This window comes from Emys orbicularis, chromosome 3, assembly GCF_028017835.1.
Source record: "Emys orbicularis isolate rEmyOrb1 chromosome 3, rEmyOrb1.hap1, whole genome shotgun sequence".
NCBI lineage: Eukaryota > Metazoa > Chordata > Testudines > Emydidae > Emys > Emys orbicularis.
In genome coordinates, this window is record NC_088685.1 from 195,066,130 (window position 1) to 195,083,364 (window position 17,235).

The following is a 17,235-nucleotide window of genomic DNA, read 5'->3' on the forward strand; positions in this document are numbered from 1 at the left end:
TGGCTTCAACTACACTGCATACAAGAGTATAACACAGACAGAGGGAAGTGACGGTTTAGAGACAATGAACGAAGACTTGTGAAACTGCCGTTTGCCATAAGTGGAGAAACCTAGGTTAATTTCAAGAACAGACTAAAGATCTTTCAGCCAAATTTACACCTGAGGCCTCATTCCCCTCTGCCTTGCTCCTTGTGTAGTCATTTAGACTTAGCATTTAAATACATGCTTACCTTTAAGCACACAAGTTGTTCCACTGAAGTCTACTTATTTGCTTATAGGTAAGTACACACAAGTGCTTTATTGGATCAGGGCTCAGCACCTAGTAGAACTGAGCCCTAACTAGCCAAATGTGCAAACTGTGGAAGTGATGTCTAGGTTAGGGTACTAGCAAAAAGGACCGGAGACTCACAAAAAGTAGCTGTGCAATAAAGGAGCTCTCTGATTGAATCAATTGAAGCATTTAATCTGATCCAGTTCTGTGCAGCAACCATACATATCTGTCTCAAAATATGTCCATTTCACAATGCAAAAAAAAGCAAACAAAAAAAACCAGCTTATGGCCTTTATATTGTTAAATATCTTAACAGTATATGCCAGTAAATGTATTCTCAATATGAAATTTTTTGAGTGTTATTTTTTCAATTGCTACTGAAGACAGATTCATATTTTAAAAAAACTCAGTGCAATGAATTCTCATTTGTCTTGAGACACCCACTGATTCATACTGAAGTAAAACCACACACCTGGGCATCATCTGACCCAAAACAAACTGGCAATCTTTGTATTTATATCCTGCTGCAGTCAACCTGAAGGAGCACCATCTGGTGAAAGGAAGTACAAAATAGCCATGAAATGGAGGAGGATTTTTTTTTTTTAATGCAGCAGTCAGTAATCCTGAAAATGATCACATTAGGTGGAAAAAAGGAGGTCTTTAGGGCAGCATCCTAGCATGTGTATGCTCATGCACCGAACCATGGAAGAGCCCTATCTGTCTCACCTCTGCATTTTCTACAGTAAACATACATACATATGCCACAGTATATTTTTCATCTACTCATTTAAAAAAAATTGGTTATCTTAATTGTAATTCCTTTTCATTTGTCTGTGTTTTATTTCAATTCTATTCTAGCTACTGGTCTGGATAGATTATACTTAATGGCTTTCCCTGTTATATTTTCAGGTTTTCATTTTTTATAATCCTTTGTTTTGTTTTTCCTTCTCATTTTGACTCAACTCCCTTTTCAAGTTTTAATCCCTTGGGCCTGATTCTCTACAGCCTTGCAACTTGGGTGACTATTTACAGCTGTCCAAAGTGAGTATAGAGTAACCCAATGAAAAGTTACACCTTACAACTTCTGTTGCTTTTCTTACCAAACTTCATGTTCCACTGCACTTAATCAAATGTGTAAAATAACAGAACCTGGGTTGGAATAAAAGTGGATTTTTTTTAAACATGATGGTAACGTTTTAAAATCCGAGTGTAGACAGGGAAAGTCATAGTTTTAACACATTTTAGCTGAATGAGGTGAACCCCTAGGTGAGGGAGAGAAAAATGAAGACATACATGCAAGACGGAACTATATGATCTCAAATAAGCTTTTAAAAGGAGAAATACAGATCATATACTCATACTCCACCCACAATACTAATGGCTACACATATGAATCATTTTACATATATATGATTACCTGATTTACTCATATGGGCAATATGTAGTCAGTATTTTCTTCTCTAGCTAGAACAAAAAATAGTACGAATACCTTGATCCTACTTGTGTTCTGACTCCCGTAAATAAGGTGTGGCCGCAGTGAAGTCACTGAGATTACACCAGACTCAGACTTCTTATGTATAGCTACCATGCAGTGGCAACAGGAGGTGATGACAATTCATACAGCTGATAGTGGCCCTCAAAATGTTCTTCCTGGGTCTTTCTCTTGTCTCTTCTCTCTAGGCAGCAAAAGGCTGGATCACCAGGCAAACCTGCACACATTACAATGAAGCCATCAAACTGGTATGGATGAATGCAAATTTGTAACCAAACCGATAAACTTTTTCATTAATTGATGCACTCTGGATAAACCTTACATCAGGTCAGATAAAGTCCACAAAAGGAGAAATTAGATTAGTCTGTGAACCAATTTTGATATTTGATATTCCATCTGTTCTATTTGCATTGGCTAAAGACTCTGTCCACTCAGGCAGTTTATAATGGTTATCTAAGTGAATGTAACTCTAAATGTAACAATTTATTTTATGGCCTATTTTTCATTTGTCTGAAAAAGCAAGGATGCCCCCTTTTGACAACTTTAAATGTTTTCCATATAATACCAGGAGAGAGAGCAGTAGGTATATTTTCCTTTTTAAAAAAAAAAAAAAAACAATGTTGTTTGCTTAGCAAACATTCTATTCCCCAGCAGATTAGGGTTTAATCTCCAGGTTTCTTAAAACCATATGGAGAATTTTGCCAGTTAAAATGCACATAAAGAGGAGATTGTCTAAAATTACTTGTGGCAGGTACTGTAAAAATTACTTTTACAGGACTGTAAAAACACTCTCTCAAATCAATGGAGAGACAAAAGACGTGTTGGGGGATAGAGCATCCTCTGATTAATAGATAATGGGCCAATGCTGCTCTCTGGTCTATCTATGTATCAGAGGAGTAGCCGTGTTAGTCCACCTTACAAGTGGAGAACCAGTGTTGACAAGGTCAATTCAGTCAGGGTGGATGTGGTCCACTCCCAATAATTGATCAGGAGGTGTCAATACCAAGAGAGGGAAAATTGCTTTTGTAGTGAGCCAGCCACTCCCAGGCCCTATTCAAGCCCAAATTAATGGTGTTAAATTTGCAAATGAATTGTAGCTCTGCAGTTTCTCTTTGAAGTCTGTTTTTGAAGTTTTTTTGTTGAAGGATGGCTATTTGTAAATCTGTTATTAAATGTCCAGGGAGATTGAAGTGTTCTCCTACTGGCTTTTGTAGGTTACCATTCCTGATGTCTGATTTGTGTCCATTTATTCTTTTATGTAGAGACTGTCCGGTTTGGCCAATGTACATGGCAGAGGGGCATTGCTGGCACATGATGGCATATATCACATTAGTAGATGTGCAGGTGAATGAGCCCCTGATGGTGTGGCTGATATGGTTAGGTCCTCTGATGTTGTTTTTGTGGATACAGACTAGCATGGCTACCCCTCTGATACTTGGCACCATGCAAGGCACTGAATTTAGCCGTATGAAGCGGAAATCCATCAACTTCATGAAAAAACTCGCACAGATACAGACAGACATCATCTTCCTCTCCAAGTGCAAACAGATGGACATCATACCAAATGGACTGAAGGTAAAAAAATCCATTGCAGTCGACATACTACACTGACTATGCTGAGAGATTGTGCCACACACTCTCAAAGAAACTGAGGAACCACCTGATCCACATCCTGTACAGCAAACAGGAGAAGATCAAGACTGAGCTCTCAAAACTGGAGACGCTTATACAAAACCAACCTTCCACACAGCTGGTTGTCTACAATGGAGTTATTGGGTCAAATAAATGTACTCCCCCTCTTCAACTATGCAAGGTGTAATGAAACATATGAAGGAGCTACTCCAGCATCTACATCAAAGCTTGTAGCATTTGTACTGTTGATCACAAAGAGTGAAAGCTGTGGGCTGCTTCAGGTCCATTTGAAATTGTCATGATATTGAACCTAGTTTATAATAACAATTGAATATATACTGAATCTGAAGCCAATTTTGAACACAAAAATCTCTGCAAAGTTCAAGTCCATTCAACCCCTCTCCAAAAAACAGAATGTTTGTGAGAAGCCTTGTAATATCGCTTGAGGCTTAATTGGGTATGGACTTGCCCAGGTCCATAACTGTTTCTCCAGGGGAGACCATAGTATCTAGGGTACTTTTGCCATCCCTTCCTGCTCCTACCGTGCATCCATCTTCTCTTCTAGGCCCATGCCATCGAGGGGCTAGTATAACTCCCATTGTTCCCCAGGCTGGCTTGAACCAATTTCATTTAAACAAACTCTCCGTACAAGGCTCACAGGACTGCAACTTAGTTTTCCAGCTAAGACTCATGGCAGCTAATATTTATTTATTTATGTATTTATTTTAATTAAGATTCAAAAATTGTCCTAAATAAATGAACACAAATTATAATAACTTAGTGACTTTCATCCAGAAGAATTCCAAAGAGATTTACAAAGTGATTACAAAGTAGTTTGTTCAGAACCTCACACCTAGCATCCTGAACCCTAGTCAGGAGACCTTGGGTTCTGTTCACAATCCCAGCTCTACCGCTGTTGTGTACCCTTAGGCAAGTCAATTCATCTCTCTGTTCCAGTTTCCCCACCTGTAAAATGAGGTTAATTATACTTACCTTCCTTTGTAAACCACATTAAGATCTATGGATAAAAAGCACTATATCAGAACTAAGTATTATTGTATATTACTTCTAGAGAAAAACACAGCAGCTGTTTAACAATGTGTAGCAACACTACACAACCATTTTATGATAGAAAGTGCAGAATCCTTTGGCCAATTGAAATAAAGGGAATTGTAGGCAAGCAGAATGGCATAACTTTGGTCAGTCACTAGGGCTAACATCCCTACAGTTTTTACTTCAGTTTCACATCTACTTGGCCTCCATACACAGCTGTAATTCATCATTACTGATCCTGTTCACTGATCCTGAAGTTCTTACTCTACCCTTACTCAGTCCTACCTCAGGCAAAGTCAATAGGACTTTTGCCTGAATAACTAAAGAAGGATTGCAGGAGTTGGCCCATTATTTATTATTTTTTATCTAGATCCTTAAGAGTCCGTATCACACACCGCAAGTGCATACAGCCAGCCAGGGGAGAACTCCCCAAGCACAGGCCCACTCATTAGGCCTGCCACACGCAGCACGCTGGGTGCAGAGCCAGGAGGACGGTAGGAGGAGTGCAGTACTATATACATCCTACTGGGGGCTGCTTCAGCCCCAACGGCAGCCCAGAATTGGGAGGGTGCAAAGTTGTCTTGGGGCTCCCAAAAGGCATATGACAAAATCTAATTCTATACTTTTTATCCTAAAGAAATGAAGTCTCCTTTTGCAATGCTTGAGAGTGTGAAAAATAACTTCACTGTTGCTTCCTGGCTTTTTAATTTCAGGTCAATAAGTGGGTTTCCTGGGCCAGCAATTCCACCTACAATATTGTTTTTGAGGTGCATTGCTGCGTTCACCAGGGTCACTATGACCTGTTGCAACCCAGCTACTACATTTTCAAAGAGTTGCATGGCTATTTAGCCACACTTGTCCCATTAAAGTCAAATTGTCTTAGATCAAAAAATCATTGTGTGTCTAATTACCCGTGCAACTCCCAGAGAAATTGTAAGAGACTATATTTACGTTATATTCTCACTTTTCCCTTAACGGAGCCAACGATTTATCAACCCATTTCTTTCTTGAGCAAACTAAGTTTTCATGCATGTTTTCATTAGCATGTCATTCACTACTAGCACCGGCCTTGACAATTTTTCATTAGCAGCACTGGCTTGACAATTTAAAAATTCTACCCTTCACTGTACTAGGTATCTTGGTCTAGATCATCAGCTGGTGTAAACGGTCAATGGAACTATGCTGATTTACACAAGCTGAGGATCTGGCCCATTATTTCTAAGCAAGGAAGAGACGTAACAAAAAATAACCAAATTCTCTATCCTGTCTAACATTTATCCAAACAGTGTCATTATAATAGCCCACATCCAACGGAGCTGCTTCTTCCAAGTGCTATATCAGCACAAATATCAGGTGAAACCCGGGAACAGAAAATTAATTCAAGACCCTTTCCCAAAGGTATTTTCTGTGTTGTCATTGTAAAGAATCTCTGTCTGCTTAAATAGAGAAGTATTTGCTATTCTGTGAGCAAATTAAGGCCCTGCAGTTAAAGGAGGTCACCTTTCCTAAAGGTTCTCCATTCATCATCTAAGGGTCAGATCCTATATGGCCCTAAGCATAACCTGAGAAATGCTGAGTGCCCTCCTCTGGAAATCTCAGTTAAAGCAAATAAGCACTCAGCCTCTTTTAGGATCGGGTTCTAACATACAGATATGACTGGCTAAATCCAACAGCCACAAAAACCAAACTTCAGAGTTCATTATTCATTTACTTTACCTTGATTTGATTTAATATACAGTTAGATTTTTTTAAAATGTCTCTTCCAATGCTCTAGACCACAGGTTCTCAAACTGGGGGGCATGCCAGGGGGAAGAGGGGTTGAGACGCTTTAGGGGAAAAAACGTATTGCGCACATTTTACCCACAGCAATAAATAACAAAGCTGATTCCTCCAGACATATCAGCTCCTCAAATGGCACTGTGCATTTGATCCTAGATGGTGCTGTGCATTTTGACAGATTTCTGTTAAGCTTGCATACCATTATACAAAGTTGTTGCCCTCTACACGTTAATCCGTTTGCTACGATGTGGTGTGCACATTTAATTGTAAGTGTAGGGATATTAAAGAAGGTACTAACAGTGATTCCCCCAAGTGACAGTGACCCCCTCATAATTTGTCCCCCCCAGTTTAAAATCCAACAGTTTCACCAAGTACAAAAATCTCTTGGGTCTTCTGTTAAAACTTGTAAGCTACTGTCTGTAGAAACCATTGATTATATCTATCCTGTGAAAGATACTTTATTACTATGTAAAACTTACAAACAAATTAATTGACTTTGTTCTTGAAATAATTGATACAATGTAAACAAACACTATAAGCCGTTAAGTGACTTTCACTTCATTCAACGGCTCCTAGGACAGACCCCCACCCTCTGTGATTAAAGGGCCGGGAGTCTCAAATGAATTAGCCTACACCCCGAAAGTGGTGGAGACAGTAAATTAAAATATGGTTAAGATATGGAATGTATGCTGATGAATGCTTGATGTACATGAATGGTTAGGGAGGTGCCAGCCTAGAAAGGGAGTATCCATCGGCCGAAGAATGTGTCAAGTGGACCACCAGAACCCCCGGAGGGTAAACTGGGATCCACCCCATCACCTGGAAGGATGAGAAACACAAACTTTGGACAGTTTGGAGCCACCAGGAATGTGCCTTCTGCTGATTGAGTCAGCAACAGCAGGATGAAACAGCTCCCATAGACTAACATAGGAATTAATTCCTATAAGAATGGACTCTCAAGACTGATGACTTTGAGTCTCTGGTTCTGCTGCCAACCTCCAGGAGCATCAGGTGCATCTGACACAGACTCGGCTCCATCCTCATGACCAAGATACCTGGCCAGTAACTTGGCATGAGCAACTTCTAGGATGGTAACTATAACATCTATACAGAACTTGAATGAATGATTGTGTGAATGAATCTATATATGTGTGTGTGTGGTGTGTGTGTGTGTGTAAGGAATAAGTAGTGATAGGAATAAGTAGTCAAACAACGTTGTTTACTATTATCTTTTGTTTTATCATTATATTTACAATAAATGTGGCATCTTTGCCTTATCCCTCTTAATAAGATCCTGCTGGTTTTTATTCTATTGGTATAACATAAGCACTGAGCACAACCACAGTTTTGCTTTTGCTCTTATTACAATGGATCCTTGGCTCTGTTTGAATCAATGCCTTACTGTTTTTAATAGTTAGTAAGAGTTGCGTGTTCATTTTTTTTCAGTATATGTACTTGTGTAGTGGGGGTGGGGGAATAAACTACTACAGACACACAGAAGGGGGACACGATCAAATCAGTTTGAGAACCACTTGTCTAAACTCATCTACTAACATTATAAAAATATACATAGGAAGTAGGCTCTAGAGTTCCTAAATAGGAAGGTCCTCCTAAAATCCCACAGCTTAAAAACCCTCAGCATTGCAAAACAACGTGCCTTTCCCACCAACCTCACCCACTTTTAATCCCTCTTGTTCCCAATAGACCTGAGAGCTTTAGTTGTAGTGGAACCTGGAGGAAATACATTCAGGTTAACTGCAATTCCAATCTCGATGTGGACTCATACCATCCCACGCCAAACTTCAGCAGGGCATTCATTTTTGTGGTTTTCAGTTTAGACCTACCTTTAATTCCTGGTTCTACAGGTCTTATATATATATATATTTTGACTTCCTTATGCTACCCAGGCCTTTAGCAGCTTAAAGTGGTGTGTATTTGTTCCCTCACTTCCCTAATACTGCTATAAGAGATTTTACCCTTCTCTTTCGTAAATATTGTTCACATTTATACTTAGTTTGGTTTCTGGTTTCCTAAAGTAGGGCTGTATTCAGAGATAATAATCACTTGATAGATTTAGAAAATTAATTTAAATCATTTTAGCCTTTTTAGAGCTCCAAGAACATTCACTGCTATGCTTCTCTGACCACTCTTTTCATTATTAAGTAGCTTAGGGATGAGATTATTCTTTGACTTAGAGAATATATTATTGGCAGCAAGTTCCAAGGAGATCCTTTCTTTTCATATTCAGTGTGTTTAGCATTCACTATCAGCTCTGGGATTTACTGCAAACTCAGAAAAGTCTGTTCTCATATTTTGTCAAAGATTAGAAATTTTAGGTTTTTCTATAGACATAATGAATTGGATTCTAGACATCTCTTTATCACAAATGAACTCTGCTTTGCTGAAATTAGACTCGTAATATTTTGAAAATTCTCAAGATCATCTAGTCAGTATCAAAGGGATTGAATCAGTGGCTGCGCAAGCTGCACTTATTATGCCCCTCTGTTTACCAGAAAAGAAATGGTTACCTACCCCTCATAACTGTTCTTCAAGATGTGTTGCTCACATCCATTCCAATTAGGTGTGCGCGCGTCACATGCACGATTGTTGGAAGGTTTTTCCTCTAGCGCTACCCGCCGGGTTGGCTGTGGAGCTCCCTGGAGTGGCGCCTTTATGGCAGTTTATATAGGTCCCTGCCGATTCGCCGCCTGCTCAGTTCCTTCTTGCTGGAATACTCCAACAGAGGGGTAGGAGGGTGGGTATTGGAATGGACATGAGCAACACATCTCGAAGAACAACAGTTACGAGAGGTAGGTAACCGTTTTTTTTTTTCTTCAAGTGCTTGCTCATGTCCATTCCAATTAGGTGACTCCCAAGCCGTACTTTTGGAGGAGGGGTCAGAGTTCATCTGGTTGCAGATTGCAGCACTGCCCTGCCAAACGCTGCGTCAGCAATGAAGACCTGTGGGGACTTCCGAAACAGCTTTGTGCACTCGATATAGAAAGCCAGGGTGCGTCTCACATCCAAGGAATGAAGCATGTGATCTCTGTTATTGGCATGCGGCTTGGGAAAAAACACTGGTAGGAAAATGTCCTGATTTACATGGAATTGAGAGACTACCTTAGGGAGAAATGCGGGGCGTGGGCCTAGTTGCACCTTGTCTTTATAAAAGACAGTGTAAGGGGACTCAGATGTCAGCGCCTTGAGTTCGGAGACCCTTCTGGCTAAGGTGATGGCCATGAGGAAAGCTACCTTCCAAGATAGGTAGAGCAAGGAACATGTCGCCATGGGCTCAAAGAGGGGGCGGGGCTACCCATAACCCTGGCGAGGACTAGATTGAGGAAGAGGCTGCCTCACCTGAGGATACAGTCTATCAAGCCCCTTGAGGAAGCAGCTTACCATCGGGTTTCCAAAGACCGACCTACCCTCCACCCCTGGGTGAAAAGCAGAGACGGCGGCCAAGTGAACCCTGATCGAAGAGGTCTCCAACCCCTGCCATTTCAAGTCAAGCAGATAGTCCAAAATAAATGGGATCTAGGCTCATGGTGCAGGAGTACCCTTCTGCATAGACCAAATCAATAACCACTTCCACTTGGCGAGGTAAGTGGCTCGAGTAGAGGACTTCCTGCTTCCGAGAAGAACCTCCTGAACTGAGTTGGAGCATTGAAGTTCAGACTGGTTTAACCATGGAGCTTCCACGCTGTGAGGTGGAGGGACTCCAGGTTGGGATGTCGTAACCTGCCGTGTTCTTGTGTGATGAGGTCATAGAATCATAGAATATCAGGGTTGGAAGGGACCTCAGGAGGTCATCTAGTCCAACCCCCTGCTCAAAGCAGGACCAATTCCCAACTAAATCATCCCAGCCAGGGCTTTGTCAAGCCAGGCCTTAAAAACCTTCAAGGAAGGAGACTCCACCACCTCCCTAGGTAACGCATTCCAGTGCTTCACCACCCTCCCAGTGAAACAGTGTTTCCTAATATCCAACCTAGACCTCCCCCACTGCAACTTGAGACCATTGCTCCTTGTTCTGTCATCTGCCACCATTGAGAACAGCTGAGTTCCATCCTCTTTGGAACCCCCCTTCAGGTAGTTGAAGGCTGCTATCAAATCCCCCCTCATTCTTCTCTTCTGGAGACTAAACAATCCCAGTTCCCTCAGCCTCTCCTCACAAGTCATGCGCTCCAGACCCCTAATCATTTTTGTTGCCCTCCGCTGGACTCTTTCCAATTTTTCCACATCCTTCTTGTAGTGTGGGGCCCAAAACTGGACACAGTACTCCAGCTGAGGCCTCACCAATGTCAAATAAAGGGGAACGATCACGTCCCTCGATCTGCTGGCAATGCCCCTACCTATACAGCCCAAAATGCCGTTAGCCTTCTTGGCAACAAGAGCACACTGTTGACTCATATCCAGCTTCTCGTCCACTGTGACCCCTAGGTCCTTTTCTGCAGAACTGCTACCCAGCCATTCGGTCCCTAGTCTGTAGCTGTGCATGGGATTCTTCCGTCCTAAGTGCAGGACTCTGCACTTGTCCTTGTTGAACCTCATCAGGTTTCTTTGGGCCCAATCCTCTAATTTGTCTAGGTCCCTCTGTATCCGATCCCTACCCTCTAGTGTATCTACCACGCCTCCTAGTTTAGTGTCATCTGCAAACTTGCTGAGAGTGCAGTCCACACCATCCTCCAGATCATTAATAAAGATATTAAACAAAACCGGCCCAGGACCGACCCTTGGAGCACTCCGCTTGAAACTGCCGGCCAACTAGACATGGAGCCATTGATCACTACCCGTTGAGCCCGACGATCTAGCCAGCTTTCTATCCACCTTACAGTCCAGTCATCCAGCCCATACTTCTTTAACTTGGCAGCAAGAATACTGTGGGAGACCGTATCAAAAGCTTTGCTAAAGTCAAGGAATAACACATCCACTGCTTTCCCCTCATCCACAGAGCCAGTTATCTCATCATAGAAGGCAATTAGGTTAGTCAGGCATGACTTCCCCTTGGTGAATCCATGCTGACTGTTCCTGATCACTTTCCTCTCCTCTAAGTGTTCCATAATTGATTCCTTGAGGACCTGCTCCATGATTTTTCCAGGGACTGAGGTGAGTCTGACTGGCCTGTAGTTCCCCGGATCCTCCTCCTTCCCTTTTTTAAAGATGGGCACTACATTAGCCTTTTTCCAGTCATCCGGGACCTCCCCCGATCGCCATGAGTTTTCAAAGATAATGGCCAATGGCTCTGCAATCTCATCCGCCAACTCCTTTAGCACCCTCTGATGCAGCGCATCCAGCCCCATGGACTTGTGCACGTCCAGTTTTTGTAAATAGTCCCGAACCACTTCTTTCTCCACAGAGGGCTGGTCACCTTCTCCCCATATTGTGCTGCCCAGTGCAACAGTCTGGGAGCTGACCTTGTTTGTGAAGACAGAGGCAAAAAAATCATTGAGTACATTAGCTTTTTCCACATCCTCGGTCACTAGGTTGCCTCCCTCATTCAGTAAGGGGCCCACAGGTCCAGGAACAGAGGAAGGGCTACGGGCCTGTCCACTGATAGGTCCAACAGCATGGTGAACCAGTGTTGGCAGGTCCATGCCGGCGCTATGAGGATCAACGAGGCCCTGTCCAGGCAGACTTTGAGGAGGACCCTATGTATGAGAGGGAAGGGTGGAAATGTGTAGAGGAGGTGATTCGCCCAAGACAGGTGTAACGCATCCGTGTTGGAACCTGGGCTGTGGTTCAGGAAGGAGCAGAAGCACTGAAACTTCCTGTTGCTCCATGTCGCGAATAGGTCCAAGTGGGGAAAGCCCCACCTCCAGAAGATGTCCAGGGTGATATCCACTCTGAGGGACCATTCGTGCCCATTGAATGAGCGGCTGAACTGGTCTGCTAGCTCATTCTGAGCTCCCGGCAGATATGACGCCTCCAGGTGGATGGAATAGGCAACGCAGAAGTCCCACAGGTTGAGGGCTTCCTGGCACAGGGGAGAAGAGCGAGCACCACCCTGTTTGTTTATATAGAGCATCGCTGTGGTGTTGTCCGTCAGTACTGACACACAGTTGCCTTGAAGGTGAGCTTGGAATGCCTGGCATGCCAGATGGACCGCCTTCAACTCTCGGACATTGATATACAGCGATAATTCTGCCTGGGACCACCTGCCCTGTGTCCTGATAGTGCCCAGGTGTGCTCCCACCCAAGCGCCAAGGCGTCCGTGACTAACTCTAGCGAGGGCTGTGGTTTGGCAAAGGGTACTCCCCCGCAGACCACCAGAGCCTGCAACCACAAACCAAGGGACTCTAGAGCCTGAGAGGGAAGTGTGACTATTTTGTCCAGAGAGTCCTGACTGGGCTTGTATACCTGTGCCAGCCACATTTGTAGGGGACGGAGACGCAACCTGGCATGCAGGCCGCAATATGCCCCAAGAGTTTCTGGCAGTGGTTGGGGGGAAATCAGCAGAGGTTCTTGATAATGTCCCTGAGAGCTTGGAAGTGGGCCTTGGGCAGGGATGCCCTGACTTGCGTGGAGTCCAGGAGAGCCTCCAATGAATTCTATCCTCTGCATTGGAGTCAGTGTGGACTTGGGAATGTTCAGCATGAGGCCCAACCTGAGAAAGGTGGCACGAGTGAGGGCCAGGTGCTCCTCCACTTGTGCTTGCAACCTGGCCTTGATGAGCCAGTCATCCAGGTACGGGAAGACTTGGACCCGATGTTTGCGGAGGAAGACCACCATGACGACCATGCATTTTGTGAACACCCAAGGGGCCTCCGCAAGCCCGAATGGGAGCACTGTAAACTGGTAGTGCTGGACATTGACCACAAACCGGAGAAATCATCTGTGGGACTGGATGATGGAGATGTGGAAGTATGCGTCCTTCAAGTCGAGGGCGGTATACCAGTCCTGCGGATCCAGGAAAGGAATGATAGAGGCCAGAGAGACCAAGCAAAACTTCGCTTTCTTTATGAATACATTGAAGTCTCGCACATCTAGAATAGCTCTGAGCCTGCCCTTGGCGATGAGGAAGTGTCTGGAGTAGAACCCTTTTCCCCTCAACTCCTGAGGAACCTCATTTATTGCCCCGAGAGCGAGGAGCGATTGCACCGCCTGTAAAAGGAGTTGCTCATGAGAGGGGTCCCTGAAGAGGGACGGGGAAGGGGGATGGGAGGGCAGGAACAGAATTGAATAGAATATCCCACCTCTACCATGCTCAGTACCCAGCGATCTGAGGTAATCTGGTCCCAGGCATGACAGAACTGGGACAGACGGTTCGCAAAGGGGGGGAGAAGGATCCGGGAGATGGACTGGTGCTCCGTCCTCGGGCACACCTTCAAAAATTAGGCTTAGGGCCAGGAGGCTGTTTGGACAAACCATGACCCTGATAAGAGGAGGATCTTGATGGCCTCCTCCTGTTGTTCCTGCCCCTCCTTCTACTGAAGTCCTGCAACGTGCTCCCCGAGTAGAAGTGTTGGGGAGACTGGGACTTGAAGGGCTTCCTCTGCAGAGCCGGGCTGTGGATTCCCAGGGACTTAAGGGTTGCCCTAGAATCCTTCAGACTGTGCAGCCGTGAGTCTGTCTGCTCTGCAAAAAGACCAGCACAGTCGAAGGGGAAGTCCTGGATGGTATTCTCGACCTCCACAGGAAGGCCCAACACCAGAAGCCTAAGCTTCTGCGCATAGTAATCGTGGTGGCCACGTCCGCGTAGCCGAGTCCACCGAGTCCAGGGCCACTCGGAGGGAGGTCCGAGCCACCACCTTACCCTCCTGGAGTATTGTGGTGAACTCCGAACTGGAGTCCGTGGGCAACAATGCCAGGAACTTGGACAGGGAGGCCCAGGAGTTGTAACCGTACCGGCTAAGCACTGCATTCTGATTGGTGATGCGAAGCTGGAGCCCGCCGGTAGAATACATCTTGCAACCAAAGAGGTCCAGCTTCTTGGGCTCCTTGGCCTTTGGAGTGGGACCCGGCTGTCCCTGTCGCTCCTTGCGATTGTCAGCATCCACCACCAATGTGCCTGACTGGGGATGGGTGAAGAGGTGCTCGTACCCCTTCTGTAGAACAAAATATCAGTGTTCTACCCCTCTAGCTGTTGGTGGGATAGAGGCTGGATTCTGCCAGAGAACCTTAGTTGTATTTACAATAGTCTTAGTAAAAGGAAGGGCCACCCTAGAGGGCCCCTCAAGAGTCAGGATATCAAACATTGGGTGTGAATCCTCTGTGACCTCCTCAGCCTGTAGGTTCAAGTTTTGTGACACACAGCAAAGGAGCTCCTGATGGACCCTGGTGTCCACTGCTGGCAGAGAGGTAGTCATTCCTGCCACCACCTCATTGGGCGAGGAGGAAGAAGATGCCCGGGGAGGGATTGGGTCCTCTTGCCCTTCCGAATCTCCCTGATGGTCACCGGGGCAGTTTCAGGTGCATCAGCTATAGGTGTCCTTCCTTGCACCGAGGGTGGGTGAAAACAGCTCCCATCTGAGGATTGGATTGCCCCAGGTTTTCCTCTGGAGATGCAGCTCACACTCCTAGATCCCTTGAGACCCATGTGGCCGACGGGTCCCGAGGCCACTGAAGTCGCCCTCGAGCCCAGCCCCTGGACCTGATGGTAGGCCCATGGGGTCCAGTAGGGTCACTGCACTGACCTCTGCCACTGGGGAGGCCATGACACCGTTGGCACCGGTTGGGGTGGATTGCTTTTAGAGCGGTGCCGGGAACAGTGCTGGGATTTAGAGCGGTACTGGCTCTGCCTGGAGGGGTAGGATTCCACCTCCGACTCAGAGGAGTACTTAGATGCAGACCAAGGCGTAGCAGAAACCAATGGTGCCGGAGATCAGTGCCGCAGCGAGGATGAGTGATGATCCATCATCACGGGTTTGCTCTTATGTCTGATGGGGACGGAACCATCATCAGTGCCATCATTGTCAGAGCCGTCGATGTCGGCACCGTGGTAGGTGGTGGTGCCGGGCACGTGCCAGCAGGCCTGGGGATTGAGCTGTCATGGCGATCAGATCCCGAGCCACTTGGAATGTGTCTGGTGTGGAAGGAAGATTGAGGTCTTCTCCCTCCCAGTCCTCCGGCATGGGAGAGTCCACCCACACCGGACTTGACGGCGCCCCTGTCACAGCTGGAGTCGATGGCTGCTGGACTTGGAGGCCAGGTTTGGGGTGTCCCAACACAGGATGCACCTCACTGGTGTTCCATGCCAGCGAGCGGCCCCTGTCTGCCTTCTTTTTATGTGGCACCGGCGATTGTGAACGGTGCCTCAAGGTGGAGCTGGGCCTTGGGGCTGGGGAGTGGTGCCGATGCTCCATACTGGAGTCCTTTCTCGGTGCCGAGGGTTCCCGCGCCGGTGCACTGTGCACCAAGGCTGCCGGTGCCAGCTCCGGCTGTGGGAGAAGTGCAAATTTCACTAGGAGGAGCTTCAGGCGAGAGTCCATCTCCTTCTTTGTTCTGGGCTTAAAGCCCCTGCAAATCTTGCACCTATCCACCTGATGACCCTCCCGGAAGCACTTGAGGCAGGAGTCGTGCAGATCGCCACGTGGCATAGGCTTCAGGCACGTCTCACAGGGCTTAAAACCTTGGGACTGGGGCATGCCCCGGTCTGGGGGGGAAGGGAATAGGGGAAAGTCCCCCAGCTAAGTACTATTCAACTAATTAACACTAATGGGTAACTAACTATTTACAACAACTATTTGAAGAAAGACCGCTAAGTAGGCACTTGCAATACAACAGAGAGTCCTGTGGCACCTTTAAGACTAACAGACGCATATACGAAGTGGGTATTCACCCACGAAAGCTTATGCTCCAATACATCTGTTAGTCTTAAAGGTGCCACAGGACTCTGTTGCTTTTGACAGATCCAGACTAACACAGCTACCCCTCTGATACTTGCAATACAGAAGACCGAGCTGCTCCAACAACCGTCACTAGCAGTAAGAAGGAACTGAGCTGGCAGGTCGGCAGGGACCTATATACACCGCCATAAAGGCGCCACTCCAGGGGGCTCCACAGCCAACCCAACAAGTACCGCTAGAGGAAAAACCTTCCGACAATCATGCACATTGCATGCGCACACCTAATTGGAATGGACATGAACAAGCACTCGAAGAAGAACTTAAGGCTTATCTACTGACAGCCAGGAAACATTAACTAAACTGGAAATGTGCAGTATAGCCGTTGCACACAAGTATGCAGTTTGTAAAGGTAAAATCTGAATAGTTCCCATGTTTTCATTTTTTTTTTCCCCAAGTCCTATACATCAGGTTAGGGTGCTGCCTTGAATGGGGTTAGTTACAGTAGTGTGTGGAATTAGAAAACCTATCAATCCTAAGTATAAGCAAACTTGACTAATTAACAATTTTTGTTATCTTCTTAGATACTTCATTGGTGGTATACATATAGAGGGAGTGTAGAATGAATCCACATCAATTTCAGATCTAGATATGAAGATATGGTACCCGAGAAAAATGTCTCCCAACCTACATTTCTGAAAAAGAAAAGGCATTAGATTTTTTTCCCCAGGAGTTAAAATCTGAAAGATTTTTTTTTTTAAAAACATATCAAAAATACTTTACTTATCTGCATCATGTACGGACAGTCCAACTTTAGATGTCTTTGCTGTGAAAGGGCTCATGCACTGGACAACTGTACTTTTTGAGCTCTCTCTTTACTCTGCATCAGTTGTAAAAATCTAGACTGTCTCTAGAGCAGGGGTGGGCAAACTTTGGCCCGGGGACTGCATCTGTCCCTTCAGAAGTTATAATCTGGTCCTCGAGCTCCCGCCAGGGAGCGGGGTCCGAAGCTTGCCCTGCTCTGGCGCTTCAGCCGGGGAGCAGGGTCAGGGGCTTGCCCCATTCCACGCGGCTCCTGGAAGCAGCGGCATGTCCCTCCTCCGGCTCCTATACATAGAGGCAGCCAGGGGGCTCCACACGCTGCCCCCACCCCAAGCGCCGCCTCCGCAGCTCCCATTGGTCGTACCTCTGCATAGGAACCAGAGGGGGGACATGCCGCTGCTTCTGGG